Here is a 25,711-nt window from a genome sequence, read left to right on the forward strand (position 1 = left end):
TTGGTCACGAGCATGTAAAGCTCTTCTGTGATTGGATGACTAGCGCAAAATGTTTAGTAGCAGCTGTCGGGCACAAACTGCTGCTATGAATCGGGCTTTTTAAAATAACCCTTAACGAGATGTTTTTGGAACTAAAGTTGCCCAAAAATCTTCAACAAGCGACTTGCAAATTTATTTTAAAAAAACACTGGGATGAAAGGAGCTCACTATCGTTTACCAGAAACTTGCATTACAACACGGGGGCCGTCTTTATTAGGGGCGGGTAGTTTTACCAACCAATCGTAGGATACATGGCACCAAGGCTTTCCTATTACTTTCCAGTCTCCTGTCAATCATAATAAAACTAGCTTTCCGATTTTATCCTCTTAACTTCACTTTCTGAAGTTGGTTAGAGTCTGCAGCAAGGCAAAATCAATTGGATTTTTTCAGCACGTTGGGTATCCGGGAGGTAAGACATATTTGGGAATCTCCCGCCTGATTTGGGAGTTTGGGATGTGCTGTTTTTGGTCGACAGCTGTTTGCCGGTATTGCAGCACCCCTGGCGATTGAGGTAATCTGAAGTTTCTTTGATCTTGAGTACGAGCAGTAGGCAGAACCTAAAACGTGAACATTGTTATGACTACAAGAGTGCGGATGCAGCACAGAACACAGCCGGAAGAAAAGTGGTGTATTCCCGGAGCGTACTTGGGCGTTAAGCGCATTATTGCTATCTAACTTCTAAGCACTGGTTGTGGCATCCGAATGATCTGGGCTTTTTAAAAAAAAATAAGAGTCACTTTTACAGAAGTGCAACATATTTTGTAACTTTTGTATTTTTTTCAAGCGTTGGTGCAGTCGAGGTTTTACAGTCTTGGCACTGTGCTTGGGCCGGAAAACATAAGCGGTGTCGAGGGGGAAGAAAGTGTCATGTTGCTGCATTAAAACTCTGTTATGCTTTAAACGCCCCATGATTTAACCTGTCTGGCTTGTGATCTTTTAAAAGAAAGTGTGTGTTTGGCTTCATCTATGTTAGTATCTGGTTGTACTTATTATTACTGATTTGTTATTTTTTTTGCTCTGCAGCTCCAGGTTTTCAGTACCAAGGGATGTATGACTGAGAGAGTACAAACAATCTTTTCCTTTTGAATTCAGTTATTTTTGTTTTCTAGTCTTAGGGGTATGCACTGGGTCTTTATACCTCATTGCAGTATTACATGTGGTAGACATTTATCTCTATTTTGTGATGACACTTCATGTGATGTAACGGTGTTTCAGTGAGTGGGTGGTGTCAATCTGCAATTGGAATTGTTTTGGCGATACAAGACCGCTGCTTCTGGAGCTGTTTAATTTGAGTACAGTATTTTTGTCGACTGTTATTGCTCAGTTAAATTATTTTTCTGTCTGGTACCCAGTGATGGGCCAATATATGGGATAAAGTACCTCCTGACATACATTATAGGGATATTGCAAGTCACTGAGGAGTTCCTTGATCATATCGACAATGAGGACAGAATTCACATTTAAGGTCATTTTACTCCAAAGTGACTTGTAATCTACCTATAATATATGGTATGGGGTACTTTATTCTTCATAATACACAGTCACACCATCACCTTTCCCACAAGCCACTTAAATCCTTGGTGCAATGCTCTTTCAAATGAGCAGCCACAGATTTGCAAGCATGAGGAATACATGTAGCTTCTCTAGTGTAAAATTAAATATACCCCAAAAAAGTTAGATTTTTGTTACGAAAATACATTAGAATCAGTTTAATACGGTCAGATTAAAAAAAAATATTGCACTATAGTGACGTGTAGAAACATGCGAAGAGATTTTCTCTTTTGGACTTATTACCCAAGGGGTGCAAAAAACAAACATGTTGCCATAAATATCACCATTCTGCTGATGACCGACTAACAGAATGAGGAAAAGCCACGTTTTATTTTTGTTCCTTCAGACTGCAACTTTAATTATATTTAACATAAAGGAGCTAAAATGGCAAGAGCAAATTAACAATACTGGATTACTCCAATCCCCTACTTCACAGCATTCCAAAATGTACTGGGTGTATTTGAGATGGGGACATTTTAAAGTTTATTCTTTCAAATACATTGAGGAGAATTATATTGTAAGATAAGCAACATTTAAAGCGACAATCAGGGCTCCGATTTTGACATTGTTCTAGGTAAGGAGAGGCAGATAGGATTTGTGCTCTGTCCTTTAGGGATGTGTATCTTTCCAAATTGTAGCAGAGAAAATATGCTGATGTACTTGAGTGAACTCTGGACCACTTTTGAACTACTTGTTTTGGTCTAAAGGTCATTCAAGTATCTTTAAAGGGATAGCATTTCAAAATATGGTAACAGTCGTGCTGTTGCGCTATTCAGCTATAATTCTAGCATGTGCCAAAAAAACAGTTAACTCTTGCTAGTTGATGTTCACCCCGGAGCTACAGCTGTTTGGCTATGAACTTGTAAAACTACAGAAGAGCAATTGAGTTTTTACTCCACGAATGAATGCTCCTATCAAGACGCAATTGCATGTTTTTCCATTTGTTTTTATGTAGTAATACTACCTATATTTAATTACAATTTTACAATAAGTTGAAAGACCATTAATTCGACGAATGTCAGGGCACACATTGTGCTCCATCTGTTGTTAGTTTCATGCTCCGATTCCCGAACAGACTCTTTTTTTATTGCCAGAGTCCTTTATAAATAGCGGATTTTGATCAGTAGGGACATTTTATTTAATGTGGGTTTGCATTTAAAAAAAATATATTCACCTTATTGAGCGTTGATGAATTGTATTCTTTAAAAAGCTTGGCTGATCATTGTATGTGAATGAGTCTGGTTGAAGCAAAAGACCACATAGATGTAGATAGATTATCTTTAGTCTAACATGGGCATTGGAAAGACACAGGAGAAGCTTTGCCAAAACAAACTTGTGAAATCTGTCATAACTCGCCCACCTTCATAACCAATTATCTCCCGTCCCTCCCTCGCCTTCCTTCTTAACCAATGAGACATAGCAAGTAAAATAACAACAGACAATTGAGTCGTAAACACCCAACATTAATAGTGCCCAAAACATATACAGAAATAACCTCTATTCCCTTATAGAGGACTAAACTCTGTGACCCAATACATTATCCAAACACTCCAGTTATGTGTCGAACAAATGTGGACGGAGTTTACCAAGTCAGCGCCCTAAACCACTGATGTCCCCTGCAGTTCAGCCACTGTTGCTCCCATACTGTGCATAGACTGCCCCTGAACACCCAGGGCAGGAACAATACCCTTCACATCATATGCCAACAAGACCAGAGTACTTATCCAACTACTCAAGATAGCAGTAGATGGCTTTTCCCATTTCTTAGCAGGACCAAAATTCGCAAATAATGCGTCCCTTTTAGAAAACGACTGTTCCACAGTAAAGACTGTCTCTTGTCCAAACAATGCAATTTGCACTCCTCACACCCGCGGTCTGTGCAGGTAACAGCGGTGGGACGGTCGGCCCGCGTGGGGGGGGATTTCGAGAAACAATGCAGAAGGAAAATTAAATAAATAACACATTTCTCCTCTGCATCGTCCCTGAAATCCCCCCCCTCCCCCCACCCCCCCCCCCATGCAGCCCTACCGCTGTTATCTGCATGGACCGTGGCTGACTTCTCATCTGAGGTCAGCTTCGGGCAAAACGCTGGCAGGATCACCTCCTGACTCGCATGAAAAGCAGAATTGACTTTAGGTACGAATGATGAAACCAGAACAATCCTGTCCTGAGACACCTTACAGAAAGGAAACTTGCAGGATAAGCCCCCCATCTCACCCAAGCGCCTTGTGGAAGTAATGGCCACCAAAAAACAAGTCTTAAATGTTAAAAGTTTCAGTTCAACATCCACAAGGATTTCAAATGGCGGCCCAGTCAAGGCATCTGATATCAACTGCAGATTCCAACTAGGGAAAGAACAAACTGTTTTGGGGAAACAAGTTCGTCAGCCCTTTCCTTGAAAAAAACCTGGGCATCAGCCCTCCGTCATCCTTTAGATTCTGCCAAAATCCACAACGTCTGAATCGCTGCCTCCTGAACCTTCAAAGTGGTGACTGACAGACCCATGTTAGCACCATCCTGTAAAAACTTCCCTAACCAGAAACAAACTGGTTACCATAGGAGTCACCTGCTTCGTCAAACACCAGTTAGAAAAGGCCCTCCATTGCCTGGCACAAGAATGCTGAGTAGACTATCTTGAAGCCTGCAAGGTCACTAGACCAGCTAAGCCTCTGTTCAACCTTCATGCTGTCAAATGGAACTTCCTCAACAACCCCAGAAGAAGGGCTGGAAAGAAGAGCGGAGATGGAACCACTGAAAGATCCCACTCCTGACAGCTCCTCAACAACTCCAGTAGAGGGAACCAATCCGCTTGAGGCCACCATGGCGCCACCGAAATCACCTACGCCCTCACCTTGACCCTCACCAGAAACCCCCTGACCAACTGAAAGGGTGGAAAGGCATATATCAGACCCAGGGGCCAATGACAAGTGAACTCATCCACTGCCCAAATTAGAGGACATTGGCTGACACCGAAAAGTAGATTGAAGGGACTCATGCTCTGAGGGTGATTCATAAGCTTTTTTCCATCCCTTCCTGGCAGAGGAAACCCCTTTTACAGGGCAAGGCATGTTTTCTCTCTTTAAACGCCTTGGGGATCATGGCAGGTAGCTGCTCCCCAAAGAGCGCCTGGCCCTCGAACTGAATTTTCATCAGGGCGGTCTTCTTCCAAGGATATGTCTTCCACTACCTCAGCCATAGAGACCGTCTGGCCGCAATCAAAGCCCCAGTGGACATATCCGATGAGCGTATAATATCTGATGACATTTCTGCAAGCAACCTTGCCTACTGTTCCATAGCTGCCAACAGATCAGAGCATTCTGTCCCCTCCTGAACGGCCACAGCCTGCTTATTGAAGTCCTGCACCAGGGAATGCGCTAAATATGCACAGAAAAGACTTGTTTTCAAATCCAAATTCTCAGCTGTAAATGCTCTCTTAATACCAGAGCCCACTTTTCCATACGTGGTGTCAGTTGACTTAGAGTCCTCTAGAATAATGACCGTCTTGCCAATCAGTGTAGCCAGAATAGAATCCAAACGAACTGAATGAGGAAGAGTGTCCTCCCCTTCTAATAAGTACAACTTCTGTAGAAGTCGAGGTGCCTGAATCTTATCCTTATCCTTCCAATCCCTCATTACAATATCCCGAACAGGACCTTGAAAGGGAATGGCAAACCTAGAGGGCTTAACATTTTATGGAAACAGAGCATCCCTGCCTCCGCCGCCTGAAAGGAAGGAAATCTCACATGGGCCAGAATTTCCTACATCGCTTCTCGGGAAACATACTTCCCTCCTGAGGAAGTAGATGGAGCCTCCATCTTCGGCCCAGAAGAATCATCGTCCGCTACCAAAGTCTTATGCTTAGTTGGCTTGATGGGCTTTGCAGGCTGAGCTCGAAGGGCTCTTGCCACTGCCACCTCTATCATATCTTGCACCTCTTCTCTAGACATGATAAGTGTGCTCCCCCCTTCTGGACTCCTAGCATCACCATCACTAGCCCTCTTGCAGGGTAGAGGAACATCTTCCTCTGAGGAGGACATAGTTAATAGCACACGTTTCTGTTTGTTAGCTCGTTACCCCTCCATGATAACACACAAATGCCACACAAGCCATCAGAACTCCTGAAATACGGGGAAAGAAAACCCATCCTAAACCAATAGGGAGATACCAGCAGCACCAAACCAATGACCAATCACAGTGTGAACAAATTTCCCCCAAAATTGTAAATAAAAACAGGCTTAGACCCGCTCTGACTTTACTTCCATGTAAGAAAATGCATTAGATTGTGCGCCCTGCAATGCAGAGGCACCGACTCAGAAGCTCGGCCCCAGCAGGACTGTCAGACTCTGTCACCGTGTCCTTTGTCCGCGCTCCTACACCAGTCACACTGCCACACCATATGACGCCGCCAAGCCAGGAAATCGCCGCCTAGAGCCCTGCTCCAGGCAGCGACAGAACAGCGAAGCCCCTTATACCACCCCGCCCCATGAGGAGAGATGAAAGTAAGTATCCTGGGAGACAAAAAAGAACAGGGCGAGCAGGAGGCGGGGACACTTTTATTTTAAAGAAGGGAGGGGCCTATCATTAGCCAAGGAGCCTCATTGGTTAAGAAGGAAGGCGAGGGAATGACAGTAGTTAATGTAAAAAATGCAGAAACTTGTTTCTGCAATCCTTCTGAAATAATTCTTTTATACAGCACATTCCCATGAAATGTTAAGGCTGATCCCACACTTAAATACCTAATCACTTTTATCAAAACTTTGGAAAGTTTACATTTTATTCCCTAGCAAAAAAAAATTGAGGTACCTAGCAGAGAATGTGCAAAAGAGCGAGATGTTCAGACTTTCCTTGAATTAGGGTTGGGGACGCTGTGCAGTAGGTTTAAAGACTCATTTTGAGTTGAGTGCAAACCGGAAATAAGGCACGTTATTTTTTGTGTGTATTTTTCTGGGGTGACTGCGAATAATGTTTCTCTAGTTTTGCATTTTATTAATTTCCTCCCCCTTTCTCTCTATCGGTTTGCAGACACACAGCATCACACTGCCCATGTGGATAAGCTAGTTAGTCCTTATTGTAATTTATATGTATATTGCTCACATACCTTAACTTATGATACCCCCAGACGCTGTGTTCCATAAAACAATAAGAGGACCTCGGTGGCCATCACGTACAACATGACAACACTTGCCACATAGGCTCAAAACAAAAACAATACCCTTTCAATCACACGTCATTCACTACAATTTGTAATTGCATTTATATAAGTACCCACTACCCCAGACAAGGCGTCAAAGCACTTTTGCAGTGAGTGGCACAATACTCTTAAACCCAAAAAGGATTAGTGGTGAATTAGCAAAGGGAGATATGAAATTAATTTGAGTAGTGGACATTTGAATTTGTTATTTGGATTGAAAAAGGATATCGAAGGCTAGAAGAGGAAAGGGTTTGCAATTTATATAGCTACTGCTACCCCTGATGAAGGATCAAATCGCTTTTCGGCAGGTAGCAAGCTGCTCAGCAACCCAAAGAGGATTAGTGGGGATTAGTATAGGGAAATATGAAATTAATTTGAGCGGTGGAGATGTTAGTCTGTTAATTTGGATTGAAAAGGATAGTGGACGGATAGAAGATAGAAGGGTGTAGAAAGTGTTTTTTTGGAGCTCATAGCAATCGGAGGAGGTTTGGGATGAGTAAAGGGGAGGTCGGAGGAAAGAGTTTGGAAAGGCTTGTTTGGAAGATCTGAATATTAAAGAGGTATGAGATGATGCAAGGAGGGGTAGAGGAGGGAAGAGTCTAGAAAGGGTTATTTTGGGGATCATACTAGTAGAATGGGGGTTGTGAAGAGTCAGAGTGGAGGTAGAGGATATATTGAGAGAGGAATAAGGTGAGCTACAGGGTAGTGCATTGGAGAGGCTGAATCAGAAGTAATAAAAATAAAGATACATAAGTACATGGAGGGTATATATGTATGAGGAAGATAATATATGTAGATTTGAGTTGCATTTATTAAACTCAGACTTTCAACTGTTGCTGTACTTTAAGCTCATTTATTTGTCTTTATGATAATGTTTTTGTATTCCAATTGTGAAGTAACTGCAGATAAATAGTTATGATAAAGTTACTTATTTATGCAGTTACCTATATACATGTTAAACATAAAATAATATAACTATAAATACTATGTACATTTGTTAAGCAGAACTAACTAATATCTTTATATTTATAAACATAATTAAAGGTAGCAGCACTCCACAAGAAGAATTATTAGGCAAATAGGAAAATATTTCAGCAGGCATTGAACCAGTTAATGTTTTGATAGCCAAGCCTCTTAGTCTTGGGAATCAACTTAGAAGGTGCAGGGAGAAAAGTAAATAAACAAATAGGGTGCGATGTGGCTCAAGACTGCACTGTCAACAAAATGAGCAAGCCATGTGCTGCTTAACTTTATACAATAAATTCAAGTTGGTTTTACTGTGGAAAGTGAGATTTAGACGTAGTAAAAATGCGCTGAGGCCAAAGGGGAAAACATTTAGAGACAGTGATTGAATGTGCAGTTCATTATCAGCACATATTATAAACAGGGGCGTAAAAACCATGGGGGACAAGGGGATTACGCCTCTTCAGATTTTGGATTGGTAGGGGTGGACCACGGAGACAATATCCCACCCTGATTTTCAAGTAGAAAATTATTTTAAACTACGACAGACTATCTCTATTAAGCCATGCTGCACAACGCTTAAGTCAAATCGAATCACTGCAACCTGAGAAGCAGACTCTGTGGGGTCTCCATGACCTCTTTGTTTTGTTAATTATTTAACTGCGGTCATTGAGGTATTGCACCTCTCCTAAATATATCTCTCTCTCTCTCTCTCTGTCTCTCTGTCTCTGTCTCTGTCTCTCATATCCATCAGCCCTCCAAGCGCTGCCTCCCATAACATGATATCCACATCTCGGTGGTCACTTTCCCATATAGGCTTAAAACAAAAATAACACCCTCCACAGTGCTGTACAAATGCCACAATACAACTTTCTTTATCACAGTTGTAATGTTTCTATTCTTGTGTACTGTTGTATATGCATTGGGTGTGATTGTTACTGTTACAATCTACATGCTCGTAATGTGGATGTTAGACGTTCATTTGATCCATCTGATAAGGTTCGGGTTTTCGCAACCTATAGTAGATTTGTATGAACTTGGGGAAGGTGCTGGTTTTGTCTATGAAAAATGAAAATGGAGGTCCGACATGTTGGGCCTGCCCCTTTTAGGATTTTTGAATGCAGGTTTACAGTGACTCTGGATGGTGGTATGTATCAAAAAGCAGAAAAGAGAAGTCCCCAGTTTCAAGTTGCACTTGAGCACTGGAGATATATATATATATATATATATATTTTGTTTTTGGGATAAAATTGAAATGAACGGAGGCCACAACTGGCATCAATGCTTCAGGTGATGATGATTGATTACGACCTGTCTGGACTATTTTCTTCTATTGACCTAAAACAATAAACTGTTTTCAAGGGGACAAATAGTGTAAGGAGGTCGGATTTTAAATTCACACAATGGAGCAAGCCTACTGGTGACATCCTAAAAGAAAGAAGCAGCTGATATTGCTTGGATTTTTCAAGGTGTTGACTGAGTGCTAGTTCTGATGATGGGTCAAGCCTCGAAATGAAGGCTGAATAGCTACAAAAGAAATTCTTCAGAAAAATGAGTTGGATGCAGAGAATGGCCTTCAAGCTGTGTGATGGAGGCAGGGGATTACTTCATTGTAAACGCTTTACCCTATTATCAGTTTTTGTGTCCAGAGTTCCACTAATGGGAAATATTTTTCAATTTTTCTTCGATGATGGCGATTTTGTACTGTTTTTTGCATTGTGAACGTTAAAGATTCTGCTACCTATTGATCAGTTTCCGCTTAAACAGTGATTGCGCCGTTAACATCAAATAACCATGTTTATTTATTTGCAGCCCATATTACTGTAATTACGGACCATGCTGTTTATAAGCATATCTTGAAATCCATCACATCCATGTTTTATCGCAGTTTGTTTGTATTTGCAAAGCCATTTGTCAGATAATTAGAAGCACATACAAGTTAAAGTTGGATTTAAGATCACGTTTGTTACCAAATATTAGTTGTAGAAGATTTTTCAAGCATACTTTCACATGCTCTAAAAACTTCTTCAAAGTAGTGGAAAAGGTTACACCACTTATGAACAAAGATGGTTGAGCTCTTTGTTTACAGGTGCCATTGGAACATCAGGTTTGCAGCTTTTTCAAAAAGACCTTCACACCTGAGGTGGAACCCTTTACTCCCTCCATTTGAAATTTTGGAGAAAACAAATCCTCCCGCTTCTCTTGCGTTTTAAAATGAATGAGCCCTAATTGTGGATTTACAGAATAACTTTCGAGTAAATTGGATAAACGTTTTGAAACTGCCATATGACTAAATAGCCAGTGTTGATCTAGATGCAGATGTGGCCAGCTATTGCAGTCAGCACCTGGTCAGTTGCCTTTTTACGACACTCAGGGGATCAACAAGGTTATATGGAAGTTAACTAGTCTCCTAGAAAAGTAGTACTGCCAGAGACTTGACATACATAGAGCACTAAGACCCATGGGAGCCAGCTTCACAAATTACTGGAGGGGCCATGCTATACCAAATAAGCAAAATGGAGGCTAGCTGTCTATTGTGATCAATCAACCGACAGCTTGTAAAGTGCGACTACTCACCGTAAGGGACTCAAGGCGCGGGGGTGGGTGGGGCTGCTTGTCCACAGAGGCACTGTGGTTCAATCGAAGAGCCAGTTCTTGAGGTCCTTCCTGAATTGAGGCCATGACGGTGATTGCCTGAGGTGGACAGGCAGGGTGTTCCAGGTCTTTGCTGCAAGGTAAGAGAAGGATCTTCCGCCGGCTGTGGTCTTGTGGATACGTGGGACGGTAGCCAGAGCCAGTTGGGCGGAGCGGAGGTCTCTGGTGGGTACGTGGAATGCGAGGTGGTGGTTGAGGTACGCAGGTCCAGGGTTATGTAGGGCTTTATAGTTGTGTGTGAGGAGCTTGAAGGTGATTCTTTTGTTGACTGAGAGCCAGTGGAGGTCTCTTACGTGGCAGATGATGTGGCTGCGGCAGGTTATGTTGAGGATGAGTCTCGCTGAGGCGTTCTGGATGTTCTGCAGTTTCTTGAGGAGTTTCTTGGTGATGCTGGCCTAGAGTGCATTGGGGTTGTCGATCCTGCTGCTGACGATTGCATGGGTGACCGTCCTTCTGGACTCGGTGGGGATCCAATTGAAAATCTTTCTGAGCAGGCATAGCGTGTGGAAGCAGAATGATAAGTCGGTGTTGATCTGGCGGCTCATGGAGAGGGAGGATTAAAGGATGATGCTGAGGTTCCGCGTGTGGTCAGTGGGTGTGGGGGGGTTCCAAGTGCTGTGGCACACCAGGAGTCGTCACAGGAGGGGGTGGAGCCCATGATGAGGATTTCGGTCTTCTCTGAGTTGAGCTTGAGGCAGCTGTTCTTTATCCAGGCAGCGACGCCTTCATCCCGCTGTGAAAGTTGTTCTTGGCGACTGTGGGTTCGTTGGTGAGGGAGCGAATCAATTGGGTGTCGTTGGCTTAGGAGACAATGTTAAGTCCGTGGTTCCTGACGTTGGCTGCGAGCAGGGCCATGTAGATGTTGAAAACTGTGGGGCTCAGGGAGGAACCCAGAGGCCTCTGTGGGTTCTGAGAGGAACGGAGGTAGTCTGACTCTCTGTGTTCGGCCAGTGAGGAAGGAGCGGATCCATTACATGACTTTGTTGCAGATGCCGGCGTCGTGGAGTCTTGTTCACAGGGTGCGATGAGAGACGGTATCAAAGACGGCCGAGAGGGCCAGGAGGATTAGGGCTGCAGTTTTGCCTTGATCGAGGAATGCGCAGACGTCGTCTGAGGCACTAAGGAGGGCGGTCTCAGTGCTGTGGTTGCTACTGAAGCCGGATTGGCAGAGGTGCAGGATGGGGTTCGCTTCGATGAACTCGGAAAGTTGGGCGTTGATGGCCGCCTTGATGATCCATGGGATGCCCTGATACAAAGACTTGATTTCTGTTTGACACAACCCAGTAATTACCACACTTCCCCAGTCCTCAGATTCATGCATTAACCACAGATTCATTCATTTTGGATACTAACAGTCAACCAGCATTGGATCCCAAGCTGCCCTATCTTCATCTCACAAAGCGGAGATCAATATGTCAGACAGAACCCCTTCCAGAAGGCCACTGGGAAGCAGGAGTTACTGGGCCCAAATGTAGGGGTTGAGTCCTCTTACTCTTGGTGTCTCATTGCCCGACCTACTATGGGTCCTGAGTAACTAGGCCAAGTTCTACCTTCTTTCATCAATTGGCTCTCAGTGGTAGTGCAGACTGAGTGGTCGAAGGCTCTTCTAGCATGAAGTAGGTGAGGGATACACTTGATCTACACTCAAGTACACATATTAACAGCAATAATATGATTGTCCTGCTGAATGCTTACTTTTAATGAAAAATTGAGTATTTTAATGTGATTCTACAAAGCATAGTATCAACACAGTAAATAGTCCCCTCAGCCTGTGAAGGGCAGCTTGTTAGCGCTGTACTAGGCGGAATCCCAGAGTACCTCTGGCCCATTTAATCCATCTAGTGAGGTTGGCTGTTCGCCATTTTATACAGGAGGCGACTCACAATTGCATCCCTTGTTAATCCCCATGCAACCTTAAGAGTCGGTGTTAGCAGAGTTTAAGTGCTAAGTTCATACAGTTGCATAGCAGGCCCGACTCCCTGGGATCGTGTTGCCTGACCTGATAGCAACTAGCAATCCGGGGAGGACCAGGGTACTTCTTTGCGACCAGTAGTCTACAGATGCTGAAGGCCCATTAGCTCTTGCAGTTTTTCCCCAATGATTTGTTGGCTTCCTAAGTCTTCGGATGGCATGCTTCTGTGTCGGACATTCTCGCCCGGCTCTTGCAGTGATCAGGAAGTGTTCCTTCTGGCTTCCTAAGCCCTGACTCACGGTGACCCCCCTACTGGTCACACTGGGTGTTTCCGACCTTGGCACCTACACGTGCAATGGCCCACAGTTCAAGGTGGCTTTGTCCTGGTGGCACGGGTTGCTGACCTTGGTGCCTATATGGGCTACATCCTGCACTTCAAAGTGGCCCCTTCCAGATCACACGGGGGTCACAGACTTTGGCGCATACACAGGCGATGGTCTGCATTGCATGGTGACCCCTTTCCTGGTTACCAGGGATCGCTAACTTTGGCACAGACACACATGAGACAAGGTGGTCCCCATCCTGGTCACACAGATGTTGCAGACTTTGGTGTTCACATGGGTGATGACCCGCACTTCATGTTGGTCCTCATCCTGAAAACACATGGTTGCTGACTTTGGCAAGGTTAGGCAGACACCTCGCACTCCTGCAGTGGTCCCAACCAGACCGGCCATCTCCCATTTTTCTCACCGGGATCCACTCACTTGCTCCCTCCAGGCGTTCTCCTCCTCTTTAGAGAGTCCACTGCTCTTGGCAGGCAGGCTGAAGGCTGGTGCTTCAAGCTTGGGGCAAGTGATCTTGTTTTCCTGGGTGATGGCCCTCTCACCCATCAGGAAGACTAAGGGAGACAGGCAGACCCTGGTTCCTTGCCTTTCTTTCAGCAGCTAAACGTTTTGGCAATCTTCTTTCTCCTGATGACTAGTTCTGTTGAAGAACTTTTGGGTCTCATGCTCCCTCCTTTATAGTCCAGCTCTGAGCACAAATATGATTTAATGTCTCATCCTTTTGAAATTCAGGTTGCAGGTGTCTGCTTCTTTTGAAGCGATCTCTCTGCTGCACTGCACTTTCTCAAAGGGACTGTCTGCCACAGCAGGAGCAGCTCCAATTCTAATTGACCCATAACACAGACCGTGTAATCGAGGATCACACCTAGCTTCAGCCTCCACTGAAATATGCCTTCCTCTGTGTCAAGATTCCCTGGTTCACAGTGCCAACCTATCAGTTATCTGATAGTGAGCCGAGGCCCCACTGACCAGTAACTCTTCTTGGAATCAAAGAGACCTTTGATGTGCACAGAAGACGGTCTGAGTATGCTTACCTGGTAAGGGCAGTAGCTCTTTACCATCATAAAGGTAGAACTTGGTGCTCCTCTCCGGGTCCAACAAGACCTTGTTACCATAAGACGGGCCTAAGTGATGCTGTATATACATGACCCGTGTCTGCCCACGTGTTGCATTGTTCTTTTATCTTGATGCATTTTATGTCATGCTCATAGAGTTCTAGAATAGTATAACAGCACTTTCTAAACTGTACTGGATTTGAGAGGCTGGTCTGTACTGTGTTGCCCCTTTTAATATCTTTATAAATTCCTACCTGGTGTCTGTGGATCTTTACAAGTGGCGATGACCGGAGAAGACATACTTTCTACAGTATACGCAGCAGCACATGTGTGGTGTTGTCTTCCAAGAACCCATTCCAAGTCTGTTTGGCAGAGTTCTCCTGGTTGGAACTTCTACTTCGCTGTGGGAACATCTTCTGAAAACCCCGGTGTTCAACCGACCACTCTTCCACTATTTATGGATTTTAGTGCATTTTCGGTTGATTTGGGATCCAAGTTTCTTGCAGTTACGATGTGGTGACGACTCTCCCTAGTAATGCTTCTATGATGCTGCATCGTTGGAAACACGTTGAGCTCACTATGGACATCTACGTACCCACGCATATCTTCTGTGACGTCCTGTCGCTTTAATGCATGTTTGCATACGTACCTACACCCCTCATGCTGTTAAGACTCCAGTGTTTCCTGCTGTTGCCTGGATACCATATGAGATTTCTCTGTGTCTGACCTCCATACATCAGTTTCTTTGTTGACTATACGAACATGGCTGACAGGCTGGATATTAACCCGGTAAAGTAAATCGTGTGGAGAAGAATATAAGACTGTTCTCCACTAGTTGTACTTTGTGTTTCTGGGTGGGTGACACTATTTTAGGACACTATTTTAAAATATTACGTTTAAAAATCCTGTGTCTGTACTTTTGACAGTTCCATAAAAAATATTATATGTGCAATTTACGGTACAGTGTTTTCTCTAGACTTTCTGTCAATTATACTCTCCCCGCCTAATTCTATGCCTGGTTGCCCACAAGCACTGCCATAATGCAATTTGATCCGCGTAGTAAATTTTTGCAAAACAAAGGAGCACCCCCGAATCCGTGGACCAGATGGAAGGAAGTGCTTATTACATATTTGAGGGCGATAGGTGAGGGAAAGGATGTCTGCAGAGAGGAATAAATACGTCTTTTTGCACTGTTTTGGATCAGAAGGACACGTTGTATACAGGACTTTGGCCCAAATCTTAGGTGGGGGTGATCACAATGTTTATGATGAGGCTATGTTAAGAATGGGAAAACATTTCAAGTCTACAACTAGTGTTGCACTTAATAGGTTAAAGTTTTATACTAGAGCACAAGAAGAAGGACAAATCTTTGACGAATGTCCTACTGCTTTGCGTGCATTATCCACGAATTGTAACTTTGGACCGATCACAGATGAAATGATCAGGGACCAAATTATAGTACATGTCAAGAATAAGAAGGTGCAAGAACAGTTGTGGATAATGGGTGATCCAAATGTAGAAGCCGCATTTAGTACAGCTAAAGCATTAGAACAGTGGAAGTGGATGAAGTACTTGAGCAGGGACACAAAATTCCAGGAGAAGTAAACCGTATCACACCTGGAACTTGTAAAAATACTCAATTATAAGCGTGGGTTCATAGTTTTCCATTGTTTCAGGTGTTGGAATTCTGGGAATATTGCATCTTTTCCATGTTGTCCTACTATTGGGAAAGAATGCAGTAAATGTGGGTGTTTGGGACATTTTTCAAGAATGTGTAAATATGTCAATAAAAACACTGCTGCCAATACAGTCAAGGGAAAAGTTTTGTGTGTGTGAGGATGCATATGGTGATACGCAAAGTAGTGGGGAAACAGGTATAGTCTTGTTCATTCGGGATTTCTCTGATAACTCAGAAAAGCAAGTAATTATGGGCCCCTAAATTTCTGTTGCACATATTGAATTGAGAGCTTGACTTATTGGCAGACTCGCCTTAGACCATCATAATATTGCAGTTAGTGTTTTGGTAATTTGTAAACATCGATACACTCAAGGAATCTGACATTGTCGCTGAGAGCTTTGATGGATCCAAGATTGATATAATAGGTTTTGAAAACTTGGAAATTGATTTCAAAAACAGAAGGGCTCATACTAAATTATATATAACCATCAAGGGTGTGAATCTGTTGGGTTGGAGTGATCAGGCCAAATTGGGTAAAATTTTGGAACTCAGGGGTAAAGAGCCTATGTTATCTATTTCCGAAGGTTCTGAGATAAGTGACTTCCCTAAATTATTCCATACTGTGTTTTCGGAAGGGTTGGGAAAATCAGCTGGATTCAGTCACAAGATTAAAGTGAGAGAGGGAACAGTTCCTGTGAGACACAAGCTGAGAGGAGTTCCTATCATTGTAAGGGAGGAATTAAAAATATGTTGGAAGAAATGGTTCAAGGAGGTATCATTGAGGAGAGTTATCTGAATGGGTTTCTCTCATTGTTTTGGCCCTCAAGCCCGATTAAAGTCTGAGACTCTGTGTGGACTTAAAGGCATTGAGCTCAAATTTGGTAGTTGATTGTCATCTTCCTTTACCGAACATCAACAAAGTGGTGTGTTTGTTCGAAGAAGCACACGTGTTTTCTACCTTGGATCTCCGTTCAGCATACCATCAAATTGAACTGACGGAAGACTCAAGGAAATTCACTGCGTTCATAACACCACAAGGTTTGTTCCAATTTAGAAGGCCTAACAACAGCAGCAGGCACTTCCAAAGAACTCTGAGGAGCTGGGGGGGGGGGGTGAAGTCTGTTGTTCCTGAGTCTTCAGCAGGAGGCAAGCTCTTTTCCAAGCCCTTGGAAATCCTTCACAAGTTGAGCAAAAGTACACACAAAGTTCCTTTCTTCTCTCTTTGTCAGTAAGGCAACCACTGCAGGCCAATCCCCCAGGTTCAGGGATAGTTTCCTCCTCCGCTTCTTCTGGGTCCTCCCTCAGCAGAGGTTCTTCTTGTTTCCCAAAGTGATCTAAATTCTTGGGCTCAGGGTCCCAATATTTATACCCAGACATCCTTTGTCCTCTGAAGGCAGAGGGGCCTTTGCCCAGTCCAAACCAGTTCCTGAACACTCTTTTTACCAGACTTCTCCTTTCCTTTCACAGTGCAGGGCAGAAACATTAGACGCCCCACAGGAGGTGGAGCCAGCATTGTGGAAGGCAAGTACAGCCCTTGAGCACTTTGTTGACAGGATTCCTTCTCTTCATTCACTGTGCAGGGCAGAGACATCAGCCGCTCCCCAGGAGGTGGAGCCAGCATTGTGGAAGGCAGGCACAACCCTATTCAGGTCCCAGGTGCAACTCCTCCCACCCATCTAGAGGCAGATCTCTCTATTCACCACTAGGGCACCTCACCCTGTCTCTTGGAATTCCCCAGCCCTGTCACTCAAACTCCAGACAAAGGAATACACACAGCCTAGCAGAGGCAGGTTTGAATGGTTAGACAAGAAAATGCCTACTTTCTAAAAGTGTTATTTTCAAACACAGAATGTTAAAACCAACTTCACTAAAAGATGTATTTTATCATCCTGAGTTCAGGCATACTAAATTCAAATTTCTACCATGTTCTCTGAGTCAGTTAAGATTATAAGATGTAATAACCAAACTGCCCATTCTGGCCTATGGAGAACAGGTAGCCTTGCAATAGTGAAAAACGAAAATGGCTGTAATTCACTATTAGAACATGCCACACACACCAGGGCATGTCCTGCCTTATCCTTACAATGCACCCTGCCCTTGGGCCTACAATAGGGGTGTCTGATATGAAGAAAAGGGAAGGTTTAGAGACTGGCAAGTGGGTGCACTTGCCCAGTCAGCGTGACAGTACCAGACCGCACGCAGGCTCTGCAATGGCAGACCTTAGACACACTTTTACAGGCTGCTTCTGTGGGTGGCACAACCAGTGCTGCAAGCCCACCAGCAGTATTTGGATTACCAGCCCTTGGCACTCCTGGTGCACTGTACTAGGGTCAGACAGGTAAACCAAACCAGCCAATCATGAAATCACTAATCCTACATTAATTTACAATGGGGAGAGCATATGCACTTTAGCACTGATCAGCAGTGGTAAAGTGCCCAGAGTCATAAACAGCCAACAACAGGTCAGAAAAAATATAGAAGTAAGGCAAAAAGTTTAGGGATGACCCTGCAAAAAGGGCCAAGTCCAACAAGAATTAACTAGAAAACCTTCGGAATTTATTTGGTTAGAAAGATAGCAAATTAGGAGAGAGATTGTACGTGCTCCTACTCTCAAGTCCTTTTGTTTGGACAAAATGTGTGTAATTACAGTAAACGCAAGTTTGTATGGGACTGGTATTGTATTAAGTCAGAGGAGTAGAAAGGAAGAGTGGTGTGTGGCATTCGCATCCAGGACCCTCTTGGAAACTGAAAGGAGGTATGCTGTTATTGAAAAAGAGCTCTTGTCCTGTATTTGGGCCATAGAACACTTTCAGAACTATGTGTGGGGAAATAGATTCTTACAGAGGATAAACCCCTTGCGGAAATTTTGTCTCCTAGGGGAGGGTGGAACTCTACCGCGCGTATTGCAAGACTTACTTCTAGGTTGCAAGAATACAACTTTAAGGTAGAGTATGTGCCGGGGAAGAGCAACATTACTGCCGATTGCTTGTCAAGATTACCATGTTCTGATGGCAGGGATGTACATCTATAGGATGAAATTGAAATGGTTGCAACTGGGAGGGATTTTGTGTCCACAGAATTTTTGAGTGTGTCTGAGGAAGAGTGGAAGAAGGAGATGAGAAGAGATGTTGGGTGTCAGTTGATTATGAAATATTTGAGAGGGATGGCCTAAGGATAAATGTGCTATTTCTGAGATGGGACCCTACATCCAAGTCTCTGATGCGATTGAGGAAGAAGAAAACGTACTGTTCAAGGGCGGGAACATTATTCTGCCAGGAATCATGCAAGATAAGATCTTGCAACTGACTCACAAAGGACATTTATGGATGCCTCCCATGAAATGTCTCATTAGAGCTGTCTTTTGGTGGCCAGGTCTGGATAAAATGGTCGATAAAACAGTGAGGGAGTGTGCAGAATGTATAAACCGTGATAAAATTCTTAGAGCGTTTTATGCTCCCCTTAAGCCTGTGTATTAGCCTGAGTCTCCTTGACAGAAGGTGGCGTTTGACATATCTGGTCCCTACAAGTGATTACCATGTGAAGCCTGTTTTGCCCTGGTTTTAGTGGATTATCATTCAGAATAGCCAGAAGTTAAATTTGTGGCCAACGCCACCTCTCAAGTTGTGATCACATTTTTTAAAGGAAATTTTTCCTCTAGAGGGATGTCCTGAAGTGTTAGTAACAGACAATGGTGTGCAACTCACTTCATAGGAGATGGAGGAATTTTTCCAGAAATGTGGTATCAGACATGCCACCACTGCACTTTATGAACCTAGGGAGAATGGTCAAGTTGAACGATTCAACCGAGTACTCAAGGAAGGTATTGAGGTAGCGTACAAATCAAAAGGAGATTGGAAGGATGTTATGAGGTAAAAACTGTGGATGTACCGAATTACCCCTCACTCTGTTACAGGGGTGAGTCCTTTTAGACTATTGAAAGGAAGGGATCCTGTCTCTGATCTGAGTCCATGGTGGATAAAAAAGTCTGGAAAAGTGTCAACAATGTGGAATTGAAAGTCGTAGCTGGAAGTGTGAGAGAGAAGCAGGAGAATCTGAAGATGAGATTTGATGACAAATTGAATTTGAAGGTTCTGGATTTTGCCATTGGTGATATAGTAAGAATCAAGAAACCTGGTTTCCTGGTGAAAGGTAATTCAAAATGTGGACATCCCATTAGAGCGGTGAAAGTATGTGAAAAAGTGTAGTCACTCAGGATGGTAGAGTGTGGAATGTAAGCAGAGTAGTCAAGTATAGGAACAGTGAAGTATGGAATGAAATTAATTGTAAAGCTTCCTTATGTGATGAATGGGACTCTAAAGAAGTCAAACTGTGGCTTCAAGAGTCAAAGAGAACAATAGAACCAAGCGGTTGCCGGCAAGATGTAACTGTTATAGGATATGTTTAGTTAGTTGCTTAAGGGGGGAAAATGTGTTGTATTGTTCTTTTATCTTGATGCATTTTATGTCATGCTCATAGAGTTCTAGAATATAACCGCACTTTCTAAACCGTACTGGCTTTGGCAGGCTGGTCTGTACTGTGCTGCCCTTATTAAAATCTTTATAAATTCCTACCTGGCGTCTGTGGATCTTTACACCATGACCAAATTTCATTACCAGGGATCCAGATATCCATGCAGCTGAGGGACTCAGGGCAGGTGTGCATGCTTGTCACCATGTAGAGGACTTTTCTATCACATCACAAGCCCTACAAATAGGTAGGGCTAATTAGTCAAATCAGTGGGCCTTAACCTTTTGACTTCTTTTGATCCCCTTGGAATCATTGCTGGAAGACTGTAACCTCTGGCTAAACAATTTCTACAATTTTGTTTTCCATTGCATTCTCTGTTTTTTGTGGGCACATATCAGTGCTTCAATTGATGGCATTAATTTTCCATTCTAGAGTTTGTTTGCTGTACTATTCCCACAAAATCAAGCTATTGAAAACAACTTAAGTTTTAGTCTTCAGTTTCAAATGCCTTCACATTTATATAGAGCCTTAATTTTTCAATTTTATTTTTTATGTGTATATATACTTCATTACTCTGCTAAAATTATGTCATTTTCCAAACAGTAACAGACCCCCTGAATAGGCGTTGTGGAACCCGGATTAAGAATCACTAGCCTAGGCAATGTTTAATTATCTTGTCATAATATCGGATGCGTCTACCCTAATACTATCCATCCATCACTTGATGAGCATATTTTGAGGTCTGAGGCGAGGTCCAAACTTCTCTAAATGTGTATTAAATTTACATTCGAATACACACATAATATACAATATGATGCTTTTATGTAAACTACATATCCATCAACTAGGATTGAGGTGACTCATGGGCCTATGGTTAAAGAGTAATACATTAATTTATAAATATATATTTTTTTTTTTACAAATCCTTTTATTGTATTTTTCAAAACAATCTAACATATGTTGTACGTGTAAATAAAAAATAAACATGATGGAAAAAGAACATGGCTGGTGGGAGCAACTAGAGTAGGAGCAGCCAACAGCAAAAGAATGTCACAATCATTACATATGAAAAAACGAAACATTTATACATGGCCCCTTGTTAAGTTCTATAACTGAAACTCCTAATACCATCCCAGTCCGATGTGCATGACCAGGAGCCTCCACTGCACAGTCATCCCTCACTCAGTCCAGCATTCAACCCGCCACCATCCCTCTACCGGGGTGTTCTGCATCCCAATCTCAGAGGGAGCTTTAGGGGACATCAATGGCATCCCAGAAACCTAAGTCATTGTTGAAGGTTGAGCCTCCACCACCAGTAGCATCCAGTCTCAGACATGTCACCAGTATAGCATCCCATGAGGGTAGGATATGAACTCTTTGCACTCCTCTGGCCTCCTCCAGCTGCAATGCCTCTCTCTTACAGTCTGTCCATTTGCTCCATTTCCCCAAATCAGGGCCGTCTGCTAACTTCAGCTCATCATGAGTTGTCGCCTGGTGAGTATTAGAGCCAGATCCATGAAACTCTCCGTCACCTTCTGAGCTGTGGTGCGTGCATGTAAACCCAGTGAGCATAGCTGTGGGGTCAATTGAAGTATCTATTAGTGGCTCAGCTTACCACCTACAGTACGGTAGCCCAATACGGTGTCCGAATTGGGCAAGACTACACCATGTGAAAAAATCCCTCCTCTCCGTCACGTCAGCTGGGACACTCCGACGAGGTCGTGGGGAACATGCTGTGTAATCATGGAGGAGTGAGGTACACTCTGTGCAAGAAGTAAAACAGTATGAGCTTAAATCTGTCTATCCGAGATACCTTGGGGGTGAATGCCTTGACCCTATTCCAAGTTGCGTCACTGAACGCGAGACCCAGAACTGCATCCCAGCTGTGGCACAATTGTGATAGCTCCATCTGGGCCCCTTTTAACAGGACCCGATATAGTAGGGAGATTGCTCTTGTTGTTCCCGTAATAAGGAACAGATAGCAGAGGCATTTGTGTTCCAGGGGTTTGGAGGATCCTGCCCTCCACCAGGCATAAATCTTATTCACCAGGGCCCTGTGTAGCAGGAAATGTCCTGCTGGGAGATTGTGTTTCTCTGAGCTCTAGAAACGAGCTAAGTTCATCCCCGCAAACAGGTCCCCCATAATGGTGACCCTTGCGCCGGGCCAACGGGCCCAGCTTCCCGGATGCAGTCAGTAATGACCCATCAACAAGTGTAGCTCACTGGAGTAAGGGGTTTTGGAGCATCTTCTCTGCAGGGCCCTCACCCAGGCATATTGTGCTATACAGATCAGAATATTTGTGCCCTGAACCACGAAACAGGATTGTGCCACAGCAGAATGCAAGTTAAGAGAGGTGTGGGGGGCGCTAGAGGGCGCCAAACCAAGATGGCCGCACAAGAGTGAGGCTCCCGTCGGACCGGGCACTTTCACGATCCTTTCCGATATCCTGACCGCGCTATCCTTCGCCTCACCCTCATGGCTGTTTCCGCTGTGCCCTGCGCGACGCCCCGATGCCCGACACGTCTGTAGAGCCTGCCGGAGTGCCGAGATATCCTCTGTTGTTCCCCCGGACGGGGGGGGGGGGGGACGGTGCTCGTCTGCGGCCGGGACATTGTGGGGGCCGCGCTCTACGCGAGCCCGGTGCTGAGAGGCCTGCGCGACGCTAGAGAACTCCGACCAGCGAGGCTGAAATTGGCGCCGGACGACCAGCGGCTGTCCCTGCTTGGGCTGAGAAGTCTGCGAGAGGTAGGCGGGGACGCCGCTGGGATCGGGACGCTCTGAGGGGCCTTTCGCCCGTTCGTCCCCCGCCTGATGGGGCCCGCGCCCGGGACTTGGGCTTGCAGGCCACTACTCTCGCCAGCACACTGGTCTCGCCTCGATATACTGCAACAGGCTTAGGGGCCATCCTATCCCCTCTGACTTCCCCGGCCGGAGAGACACTTGCCTGGCACCTGGCTGCAGGGACACGCTGAGAGAGGCCCGGGATTTGCGGCCTGTGCGACGCACGATATCCCCCCTGCCCGGCGAGGCGGACTGTGAAGCTGGAACAGCTGCTGCCCCTGCCTCGGCTGCGAGAGCTGCGGAGGGGTGGAGGTCTGCGCTTCCGGGGACGGGGTTTGTGCGGAGACCTTCGCCCGGCCTGGGGCTGCCAGTTGAGGACCTTGACCTGCGGACTATCGACCACGCCGAGCCCTGCTGCTGTGGGCCTCTTTGGGGAGCCGCCTGGGTCGGGCGGATTGTGACCCGGGCATCCCCCATCACCCTGCGGGCACTTGCTGCGTCTTACGGAGCCCTGGGGCTGCCGCCTCGCCCGGATCGCCTCCCCCATCCTCGGGTGACGTGCAGGTGAGCCTGGGCTGGCCTGCTGCCGGTGGAGCCCTCCCTGGTTGACCAGCCGCGTGTGGGGTCCCCCTGGACAGGCCGGCGGGGCTGCCTCCCTCGGTTCCGCGTTCCTCTGGGTGAGCCTGGGAGCTACACCGGCCCTATCTACCCACGCGGCTGCAGCTGGACCTGGGCGGCCCCCTCATCGGTCGGGGTGGTGCGACCCCTCTCCTTGCCCGAACTGTCTGCGGGGTGAGCTGGGCAGGATCGTCTTCCTGGCATCATGGGGCGCAACGACGCACGGCAGTCCAAGTTACCGTTTGACACCAAGAAAGCCCCCGCGACGGCATCCGAGCCTGGCCCCTCCACCGCCAGCCCTCCGGACGAGGACTGGAAATCCCTCCTGCTGGGATTGAAACAAAGCCTGACGACCATAGACTCCAAGATTGACACCATCACTACCAGGCTGGATGGCGTGGTGGCCAAACTGGAGCATCACGATGCCCGCATAAAAGAGACTGAGAACAGGATCTCCACATTGGAAGACGGCGCCACATCTACAGACCGGCATGTAACCCAAATGGACCGTCTCCTCAAGATAATTGCAGATAAGAATGAGGACCTAGAAGCGCAACAACGTCCGCATCCTGGGCCTTGCGGAAACCACCAACACCGGGTAAATGGAGGTCTTCATTGAGAACCTGGTGGCTGAACTGTTCGGTCGGGAGTCCTTCTCCCCACACTTCATCGTGGAGAGAGCCCACAGGTCCCTTGCTGCCCGCCCCCCCCCCCCCTGGTGCCCAGCCGCGGCCCATCATCGCGCGCTTCCTTAATTATCGGGACCGGGATGTGGTGCTCAGACGCTCTCGGGAGATGGGAACGGTGCGATACTGCAACACTACGCTGTCCTTCTTCCCCGATTTCACTGCATCTGTACAGGAAGCCCGTCGGAAATTTGCTGGGGTTAAAAAGAAACTGCAGGCCCGGGAGATTCCATATGCAATGCTATACCCTGCGAAAATGAAGGTCACGCACCAGGGCAAACCACTGTTTTTCCAGCAGCCGCAGCAGGTGGAGGACTTCCTCAAGCGGCATAGGAGGGCCTCGGCCGGAGAGGGCGCGGGACCGCGGCACTCTCGATCGCCCTCACCGATGGAACAACAGGACTGAACATGTCGAGGTGCCGCCCCCCCTGACTCACTTTGCTGCCGTGGCTGCACTTGCCCGAATGGGCCACCGTCATTCCTGGTGAGGTACCTCTCTTTTTTTCACGAAAATGACACTTGACTAGGTCGCTGTTATATTCTGTGCCCGGTCGCGCACCTCCGTCCCACACTGAGGGCCTGGTGTAAGTCTGGGTTCCTGTGGGTGTAAGTAGGGAGGTGGTTGGCAGGTCTGGCGCCCCTAGAGTTCGATCCCCCAATTAGCGCACCCCAATACACCCCTTTCCTCATCAAGGCAGGGGTGGTTACTGTATTTTTTCTGTTTATTGAGTTGGGTTTGATGGGGGGGGAGGGGATGGGTGGGCAGTGTGTACCCGGCCAGTTGGGGTTGCCGGCGTGGGTGGGCGGATACTCTGACTTACATCTGGGTTTTTTGACTCCTCAGTACAAGGTGCGAGAAGTCGGGCGGGTGGGGTAGTTAACTGGGGTTTTGGTTTGGAATCCGATACTGAGTGCTGCGTGCAATTACAAGTTATGAGTACATGCCGCGTATGCCTTTATCCGGGTGAATGGGGGACTTAGCTGACACGCGCCCTGCGCTGAACTTTCAGTTGATCTCATGGAACGTACGCGGGTTAAACAACCCAAGAAAGAAGAGGCAGGTCCTGAGCTACCTGTCTAGGCAGGGAGTGTCCGTAGCCATGCTCCAGGAGACGCATTTACAACCGGGGGTGGCCCCCCCATTTGCATCACGGTGGGCTACTAGTAGGGTGTTCTCGTCTTACTCGAGTTACGCAAGAGGAGTGACCATTCTAGTGAGACGCAGGATGGGGTTCACACTGGCGGGAACCGAAGTGGACTCTGGAGGGAGGTACTGCATGGCTTGGGGGACATTGCACTCACATACCATACTGTTTGCTTGTTACTATGGCCCCAATACGGATGACCCGTCCACGCTCCTCACTATGTGGGGTAAGATTCAGTCCCTAGGTATATCCCACATCCTACTGGGGGGAGATTTCAACACTGCACTCAAACCCGAGATAGACAGGTCACACTCGCAGGCGTCGCATTACACACACACACAGCGCGCGTTGTTAAACATAGTGGACGAGCACCACTTAGTCGATGCTTGGAGGCACTACCACCCCTCGCTCCGGCAGGGCACCCACTACTCCGCAGTACATTCCACTTGCGCGCGTATTGATTACGTATTCCTGTCGTCGGGCCTCTCTCCATGGATGGGCGGAGCACTTCATCTTGCTCGCACATTCTCTGATCACTCTCCAGTCCTGCTGTCCCTACGTATTCCCCTTGAGGTCTCCCCGTACCTGAGTTGGCGACTAAATCCTGCGCACCTCACAGATTCAG

General features: G+C 45.9%; 1 protein-coding gene across 2 annotated transcripts in view; it reads left to right on the top strand.

The window, feature by feature from the left end:
• The first annotated feature begins 294 nt into the window (after positions 1 to 294).
• Positions 295 to 25,711, top strand: part of COBLL1 (cordon-bleu WH2 repeat protein like 1) — a 702,447-nt gene continuing 677,030 nt past the window's right edge. For both annotated transcript variants that reach the window (XM_085645409.1, XM_085645410.1), the window contains exon 1: positions 295 to 448. The gene's annotated coding sequence lies outside the window, so the exon portion shown is untranslated. The remainder of the gene's footprint in view (positions 449 to 25,711) is intronic.

This window comes from Triturus cristatus, chromosome 3_1, assembly GCF_964204655.1.
Source record: "Triturus cristatus chromosome 3_1, aTriCri1.1, whole genome shotgun sequence".
NCBI lineage: Eukaryota > Metazoa > Chordata > Amphibia > Caudata > Salamandridae > Triturus > Triturus cristatus.